This window comes from Rhododendron vialii, chromosome 1a (genome assembly GCF_030253575.1).
Source record: "Rhododendron vialii isolate Sample 1 chromosome 1a, ASM3025357v1".
Taxonomy (NCBI): Eukaryota; Viridiplantae; Streptophyta; class Magnoliopsida; order Ericales; family Ericaceae; genus Rhododendron; species Rhododendron vialii.
The window spans coordinates 37,795,370-37,804,180 of NC_080557.1; positions in this window are offsets into that span (position 1 = coordinate 37,795,370).

The window sequence follows — 8,811 nt, forward strand, 5'->3', positions numbered from 1 at the left end:
ACCCTTTTTTTCCAAAATTCAAAATTTGAGTGCAACTCTTCAAAATTTCATTTTTGTAATCGAGAATAATGTAATTTGTGAGTTTGGCTCAATTTTTACTCAAGTCAAAGGGACTTTTTGCAATTTTACTAAATTTTTACTGAAGTCAACGGAGTATTTCTTCCCTCTCAATTTTACAAGAATAATGAAGTTTTTACTCAAATTTGTGCTTAGATTTGAGTTTGCTATTTTGGAGTGTTTGATACCAAATCGAGTTTTGCTCAAATTTTTACTCAAATTTGAGGTAGAGTATGAGTAAAGGTTGGAGATTCTATGTAAAATTTTGAAATATATCCTACTAGTAATAATACCTCAACATCATGTCATATATTTGTTTTTTCATAAAATACCCTCTCTCTTCTTTTTGCATTGCATTGCATGCAATTGCAATTTATCGTTGTATTAATCAATTCTCAATATTTTGCAGAAATAAGGTAAACTGAAAATAAAAAATTTGAACAAAGATTATTTCTTTTTAAAAAAATAAAGTGCTAAAAATATTTCTATATATTAATCGGAAATTAAATTGGTCAATTTCTTTACTACTATTTGAGCACGAAGCCTCCACATGGCCCAGAAAAACGAAAGTGTTGGGTGGGCTTTTCAGACTAGCCCAATTCCAAGGAGTGAAGGCGGGCCCGTTAGAGCAGTATTTTAGTAAAGGCCCAAGAGTTGGAAACGGGCTATTATTTTTAGCCCATGAAATTCCTAGCACACAACAGGAGCATATCATCCGTGAAGTTGATGAAGGGCTTATAAAATCAACTTTATTAGAACTACACACATATTTGCACGAACGCTCACATAGGGAAGGTTTGTTACAGAAAATTATACGTTTGTCTAAATAGTGCTTAAAATATTATTGTTAACTAGTAAAAACCTCGAAGAAGCGTATCAGTACACAATTAAAATTCAATCCAACAATCATGACAATATACGAAAAGAATTAACAAACACAAAGTATGCGTGTTGTGTACAAATGTATGCGTGGACTTTTATTTTTATGATGTAAAATAAATTCGTCTATTCAAACAATGCTTAGAATACAATTGTCAATTATTAAAAAATATATGTATTATTGTCAATTAGTAAAAAAAATTGAATGAAACTTACTAAATATGCAAGCAAGCCTCAACCCTATCACCACAACTCATATTAAAAAGAGTTGACAACCAAAATGTGTGAGGCTCTCACATGTGTATGAGTGTGGTGGCTGCATAAAATATATGTATAAAGTATGTGGAATTTTAGATTTATTTTTTAAAACCATCAACACCTATCCAAAAAATGCTTAAAATATTAATGTGAGTTGGTAAAAACTTCAAACAAACATATGCAACAACAGCACTCTGATTGTTGGACGGAACCTTACGCCAGGACAAACCTCTCTCGGCACCTCAATTTCTCTGTTTAACTTCGTCCTTGCTGCTTATGTGTTAGTCGCGTTTGATTCAAGTACTTAAGAAACTCAACCAAATTACCACTATTGGTATCCGTGGGGCCTTTAAATGTGTATGAGTGTGTGTACGTGCACCAATGGATGCATAAAGTATATATGTGCAATTTTTTCTATTATAAACTAACATATGTCTCTTTAAACCGCGCTTAAATTATTAATGTCATCTCAAATGATAAAAAGTTCAACGAAAAAAGACCTACAAATATAGAAATAAAACTCAACACAATAATCATAACCCGTGCGAGAAATGGTTGACAAACGACGACTCTTTAACATTTGAACAGAGGGTGTACAAGAGTACCCAATCGATTATTAACCCGTATTTTCCCCCTCGGCGAAAGTCAGCAACTTGTATGTTGTCAATCGAAATAATTCAAACAGTCGTCAATAGTAATTCATCATCCAATTTCCATTTTCAAACACACACGTGCATCAAAGAGAGGGATTAAAGATATGTTTGGCAAACACTCCAAGCAAAAGGGGGTACGACCAAAAGAAGAGAAAAGTAAAAGAGAAGACTTTTGGTACGAATTAAAGGAGTGGGAATGACGACGTCAATCCATTAAGCCAACTAGCCTCTTTAAATATATTTTGTTTTTATAGTTCTTTTATTATATTTTGAGACTTTCTACTTTATTTTGCTTTTACTTTAAATGCCACTAGCAACTTTAAATTTTTATTCTAGTTCTTATTATATCATGAGACTTCCTACTCCATATATCTTCTTACTTTAAACGAGGATGTTTTGTTCAAGATTACGAAATAAACAAACAAGAAAACACCATTTAAATGGTATTGTGCGATAAAAAGAAGAAGAAGAAGATGGTGTGGTAAAGATATGACGAAGCAATTAAACCTTAGGCCATCCACAGTGGTATAATCAAAAAAGGATAACCAAAAGTTGACACATCAGCTTTTGCTTAGAGCATCCGCAATGGGTTTGTTAACCAGTATGTTAATTGTGTGTGTTACGATTTAACAAATAAAATTGTATTTTTTGTGCCACAATGCTTGTGTGTTAGAGTGTGCTAAATGTAGTAGTGTGTTAGTATGGTTATCAAGTTTAGCAAAGAAGTTAACAAACAATAAGTGGGTCCTATCCCTATAAATTCAAACTTCAACCATAAAACATAAATGCTCACACTACTTTCTTTTTTGAAAACGTACTTACCGTTAACTTGATTTACCGTTGCCTTTTTCATTGTTTTTCTATATATGTGTTGAACACCAAAGGTCAGAATAAAGGCAAAATAGGCAATGGGATTTCATGCTCTGAACATAATTCTTTTAAATGGGAAGTGGAGTGGCAGGAACATGGCCGTTGGTCTTTCCTTCATTACAGAAAAATGACGTTGGTGACATATAGTCATTGTAAAAGTTTTTATTATAGCCATTGTTTTGATACATTATTTTAAAGAATTAACATACTTCTAACTAACCCATTGAGGTACTTATATATATACTAACACACTTTTAAGTTAACACACACTTGTAGGACCCATTTTTTATTCTAACACATACTTTAACAAACATTTTGATATACAAATATAACACACCCATTGCGGATGCTCTTATTCACTTAAGAGGTTGCTAAGTTTAACAATGTTAAGCTTCACAATGGTCACTTCTAATCCATAACCAAAATAAATTAAGGTCCACTACAATTTTACTCTCTCTCCCCATCTATTTCTTGTCATTCACTTCCCTCCATTTACGTTTTTTTTTTTGGCAAAAATATATCGATTCCCTCTCTTAATTTTGAAGAAAAATCGGTGACTTTCTTCCCTCCTATTATGAATTTTTTTTTGGGGGGGGGGGAAAAAAAATAAAAATGGGAAAGAAGAGTAAAATACCTTAATCCGACGATGATGTGTTGAATTGTAGATGATCGAGGTATATTAGCTTCCCTTTTTTAGGAAAAGAAAGAGAAATAGTTTATGGGTGAAGTAGAGAAACTATAGCGTAGGCGAAGAAGAGAAAAAAAAATACCAATTGAAACACACATGTTATACATTTTGGAACTAGTTAACTTATGTGGTGTGGAATCCACAAATTTTGATTATTGAAAAAGGTTGCTAGTTTTGGTTATCCAAAGCCCAAAATTTGATTATTTATAAGGATGTTGCTAAGTTTGATTATACCATTGTGAGCCATTTTTTGTACCAACATTGTTAACTTTAAAAACAATTAACTTTTGGTTATACCACTGTGGATGGCCTTAGAGCGTGATAAATAAAAAAAACTGAGAGCGATTGTAGACTTTTTCACTCGTTAAATGATTTTTTTAGCATTTTTATATATGCTCCTATTTTTTACGGAAAAAAAAAAAACATTGTTTCTCTTCATTGATAAGTCACTTGGTACCCAATTAAGTTGCAGCACAAACTAATGAAGCAACTAATAAGATAACTCCGATTAGGAATTGGGGGCTCTCGTAGCTTATGTCGATAACAAAACTAACCCAAGAAGCACGTTTACTTCTTCTTTTAAAAAAGCCCAAAATGAAATTTATTCTGGTAATAGCCTAGTTCAGTACAAACCATGACTGAAGCATCAATTGACATGTTAGGCTTGAGGCCTTAATGAAACCAATTACGCGACCGATGCACCAATTCAAAGCTTAATTGAAGCAAGTAGATTTAATTAGTTCGAACTTATTGTGAATCATTTTTCCTTAACAGATTACTGCTGCAAATGCTGTGCACTGAAAGCATGGTGGATGCATCTCAACCAGTTGGGCCTCCAAGTAAGGCACATGTAAGAGAGTATACATGACAGGGCAAACCCAGTGCAGGAGACTTTCGTCATTGCGAGATTTGGGGAAGAGTTGATATATATACACAGCTTTACCCTCTACAAGCAGATAGACTATTTTCTCGACTCGAACCCGCGACTCACAGGTCACAATGGAGCAATTTTACCGTTGCGCCAATTAAAAAAACTGTTTAGAGCTAGTTAATGTATAAAATAGTTTCCCCAATAGCCTCAATAGAGACTAGGCAAAATAATATTGTTAGAGCATCTCCAATAGCCTCGTCGAATTTACAGGTTTTGACGAGGAAATGGGCTAAAAACGGGAACCAACAGCCTCATCGGAACCATCGTCTCTTCCCCGTTTGCTACAGTAACTCGTCATTGCCAACAAGCCACTGTAGCTAGCTCTCTCTCTCTCTCTCAAAGCCACCAGATATGTGCCGCGAACCATTGCTTCGTCATCGCCCTCGCCGTTGTTGGCTTCGGCAAAGGTAAGCACAAATTTCCGGTGGGGGTTTGTGATTGTATGCATTTTGCGATTTTCTGCGGGTTTTATGATTATATGGGTTTGAATCGGCGGGTTTTGTGATCTGTGATTGTATGGCTTGCACCAGTGATTTTGATAGGTTTTCCGGTGGGTTTTGTGATTGGCAAGTTAAGTGATTGTGGGTTTGATTTTTGACTTTTCCGATGGGTTTCTCGACTTCTATGGGTTTGGTTTTGCAGACATTGTGAGTTTGGTTTTGTGTTATCTGTTTTTTTTTTTTTTCAGAAAAGGTTTTTTGATTTGATTTGGATAGGCATTTGCTTAGGCTGTTGGAAGAGAAATGTATTTTGTGACTAGTTAAAATAAAATTTTGGTGTTTTGAATAGGCAATTTGCTTAGAATCATGTCGAGCATATTGGAAATGCTCTTACAATATCACTTTAAACTGAAGAGAGAGGCTAGAACTCCAGTTGGGGCGATTTATTCCTGCTTTATTTGGTAGTTTGGTTATTCAAAAGAGCTAAGTTTTACATGGGAGATTGCATATAATTTAAGTAAGTAAATAGGATTGTTATACTTGTCCTGACATCGACACAAATGACATAGCTTTCGCAAGTATATATGATTGGTCGGTGCTCGTGGATTTACGTCATTCAATTTTAATACTTGTATTCTCCTATTACAAGTATTTATAAATAAATCAAAATAATAGACAACGTACGTTATTGTATGTCCACATATCGATAGGGGTGCCGGTTTGACGGTTACTTGGCGGTCATCTGCGGGGTCCCGGACGGCAACGAGGGCGAAAACGGTATGATTTTTCTGGTTCTGTTGTCTCTCTCCTTCTCCCTCCTTTTTTCGCAACCCCCTATCGTGCTCGTCTGTGTACCTTCTACCTCTTCCTTTTTTTTACCTTCGTTCCTCCCCTGTTTCTCGTCTTGCGGCTCTTGTCGCTTCCTCCGTTTGTCTCCCCTCTCCATTTTTCTATTGGGTTTACCGGGCTCTTTCCTTATGGCTTGGTGGTCCTACGGTGGTGGTTGGCTGGATGGCGTGGTTTCCTATTGTGACTGTTGTTGGGTGGTTGCAGTTCTTGCCTAATGGCTTAGGTGAGCTTCCGCGGTAGTAGGTGGTGGTAGTTGTTTCATTTCCTACAAGGGATTTGTCGATGGTGGCTTGGTGGTGCTTGGAGGTAATGATCAGTTGTTGGTTGGTGTTGTTGCTGTCTGAACCAGGTGGCCAGAGGTGGCTGGTGGCGGGATGAAGTTGTACAGATTAATGTGTTTAGGTTTTGGGTTTCTTTGGGCTAGCCTATTGCCTGGGTCTAGCCCACGCAGGTGGGATAAGTTTCTTTTTGCGCTTAATTGTAAGCTTTGGACTTTTAGGACGTGTTTGATAGTGGGATTGAGACATGGGATAGGATTACTAAGGTGGTCTAGTCTCCAAAAAAACTTGTTTGGTTTGCTTCTCAAGGCTTGGATTAGGAATCATGTGGGATTCTCAATCCCTCAAACTGATGGGATTAGCCAACCCAAGGGAAAGGGGGTGTTATTGCTAATCCTATCCCATGGGATTGGAGATGGTCAGACATCTATGCCCTCCCTATTTTCATAAAAACTCACCTTAATTCCAATCTCAATCTTAATCCTAGCCAAAGCAAACATGTTATTTACAATCCCACCTCATTCTCAATCTCAATCTCATTCTTAATCCTGTGCAAAACAAACATGAATAAATGATTCATCCCCTCATTAATAATCTCACCTCATTCTCAATCCCAATCTCATCTTATTACGAATTCCCTCAAAATGAAATCTGCAATCAAACATGCCCTTAGGCCATCTGATACTTTGGGCTTTATTGTAATATCTAGACTTTGTTGGCCATCTGATGCATTGAACTTTGTCTTTTAGGTGTGATTGAGTTTTGTCTCATCTGATATATTTTCTAACCCTTGATTAAAATTTCATTCCCTTTAATAAAATGTTACTTTTTGCGGATCAAAAAAGTAGGATTGTCCCAGATGAATCGACCATCAGCCAAATCCAAATTGATAAACAGCCGAATTCAAAAAAGGAGAGATGTGATAGATAAAGAATGAAAAGGCATCTTTGCTAGAGTTACATACATTGTGTATATACGTGTTTTTGACCTATCTTGAGTCCCAAAAAATTGATCTGAGTCGTTCATTTTGTTCAAAATCGATTGTTTAGGGACCCTACAAAAAATTAGCTCTATCCGAAATTGGTAAAGGCATTTACGAAACATTCAACTTTTCTTCATAAACTAGGCCTAGATTATGAAGTAAAGTTAAATATTTTGTAAACATTTTTACTAATATTGGATTGAGTTTATTTTTTACAAAAATCCTAAACAAACTATTTTGAATAAAATGAGCGGTTTAGATCATTTTTTTAGGATTCGATATAGGTCCAAAATGTGTATGTACACGATGTATGTACTCTTAGACTTTTCGATGAAAGAGAGAGCCTAACCAAAGTGGGGAACAAAAATTGGAATAACATTATCCCACTGAGTTAGTAGGAGTATTAAAAATGGGATGGGAGTATTCCGGGTTTGTGTTAGAAGGTGATGAGAAGCTTCTTACGACCGAATTTCAAACAGAATCATTTTCTTTCTTCAGATACTCCAAATGAAGAGGATAGGGACTTTTTTTTGTTTATATATGATGATGAGATTCATTATTGCTAAAGAAAAAGCTAGTAACTAGTAATTAATAAAACTGTAATAAAACCTGATGAAACAAGATAGTATTCAAATTGGATACGAACAGTGGCGGACACCGGATTTGTATATAGTGGAGGCCCAAACCAGTGTACCTATACGGTGATAACAAAAATTATATTTTTATATTTATATATTACTTTTTGTTAGATCTAAGTTTGTGTATATATATACTCCATCCATCCCAAATTCTTGGTCTGGTCTGTAAAGCGGAGTGTTAAAAATAATGCAATTTTTTCAAGAAAAAATTCAAACTTTTTTTACAAATTAAAAATACTCATTGATATCTAGTAAGTTGTTGAAAAACTTTTGATTTTTTATTGCAAAAATTGTATTATTTTTAACACTCCATTTTGCGGACTAGACAAAAAATTTGGAACGGAGGGAGTATATATGTATAAGCCGTCACTTAATTTACATGAGCGACCAAAAAATTGTTGATAACTTAGAATTGGAAGAAGTTTTTTTCACACATTTAAATTTAGTTTAAGATTTTTCCTTTCGACCAATGGCTTTTCGAAGGACCAATCTTACAGTAGTATTTCTATAAACAAACAAGAAAAATTAGTAGAATTAAAATGAATATTTGGAGTTGTGCAGGAACTCGGGCCCCTCCCGTCCGCCCCCAAGAAAGGTTGGGCACAAATTTAAAATATCTTCTAAATTATATGCATAAATATATATTATCTTCTGCATTGAAACTCAAAAGAAGCGTACCCAAAACAATTACTTGTAAAATAGAAAGAACATTTAATTGAGTTGATTCTAAGTAGTCTAAGCAACAATTGTGCAAATGGCGATTTAATTGAGTGTACAAGGAGTTTAGTATGTCTGTGCACTAAAAAAAAGATAATTTTTTTTGTTGACATTCTCTTTGAGTTACGATCATATACGGCACACTGCTTTGCAATCATGCCGCATCAATTGAAAGTGTTTAATGATATAACATGACCGAGATTCACGAGTGGATATAAACAAAGCATATCAATAGCTAATTCTTCTACATTGAACCCTAATAAATATGAGTAATAAATAGTACAACGTGTTGGAGAATCATACAGAGTCGTAACTCAACCGTAGCTTGTCGTAAATTCAAGTAATTTCGTTCACACTGTATATTAACTATATCACGCCGATGAAGTCAATGTTCAACCATTATTTAAGTGGCATATCGAACTTAATAATAAACACCAGATCGTTATACTTAGGAACTAAATCATTTTGAATTATCTTTTTATAATCTTTTTGCTATATTAGTCAAACACAAATTAAACAAAATTAAAAACGCAATCAAGAGCTAGCTGGAACTAAACTTCGAGTGAAATCC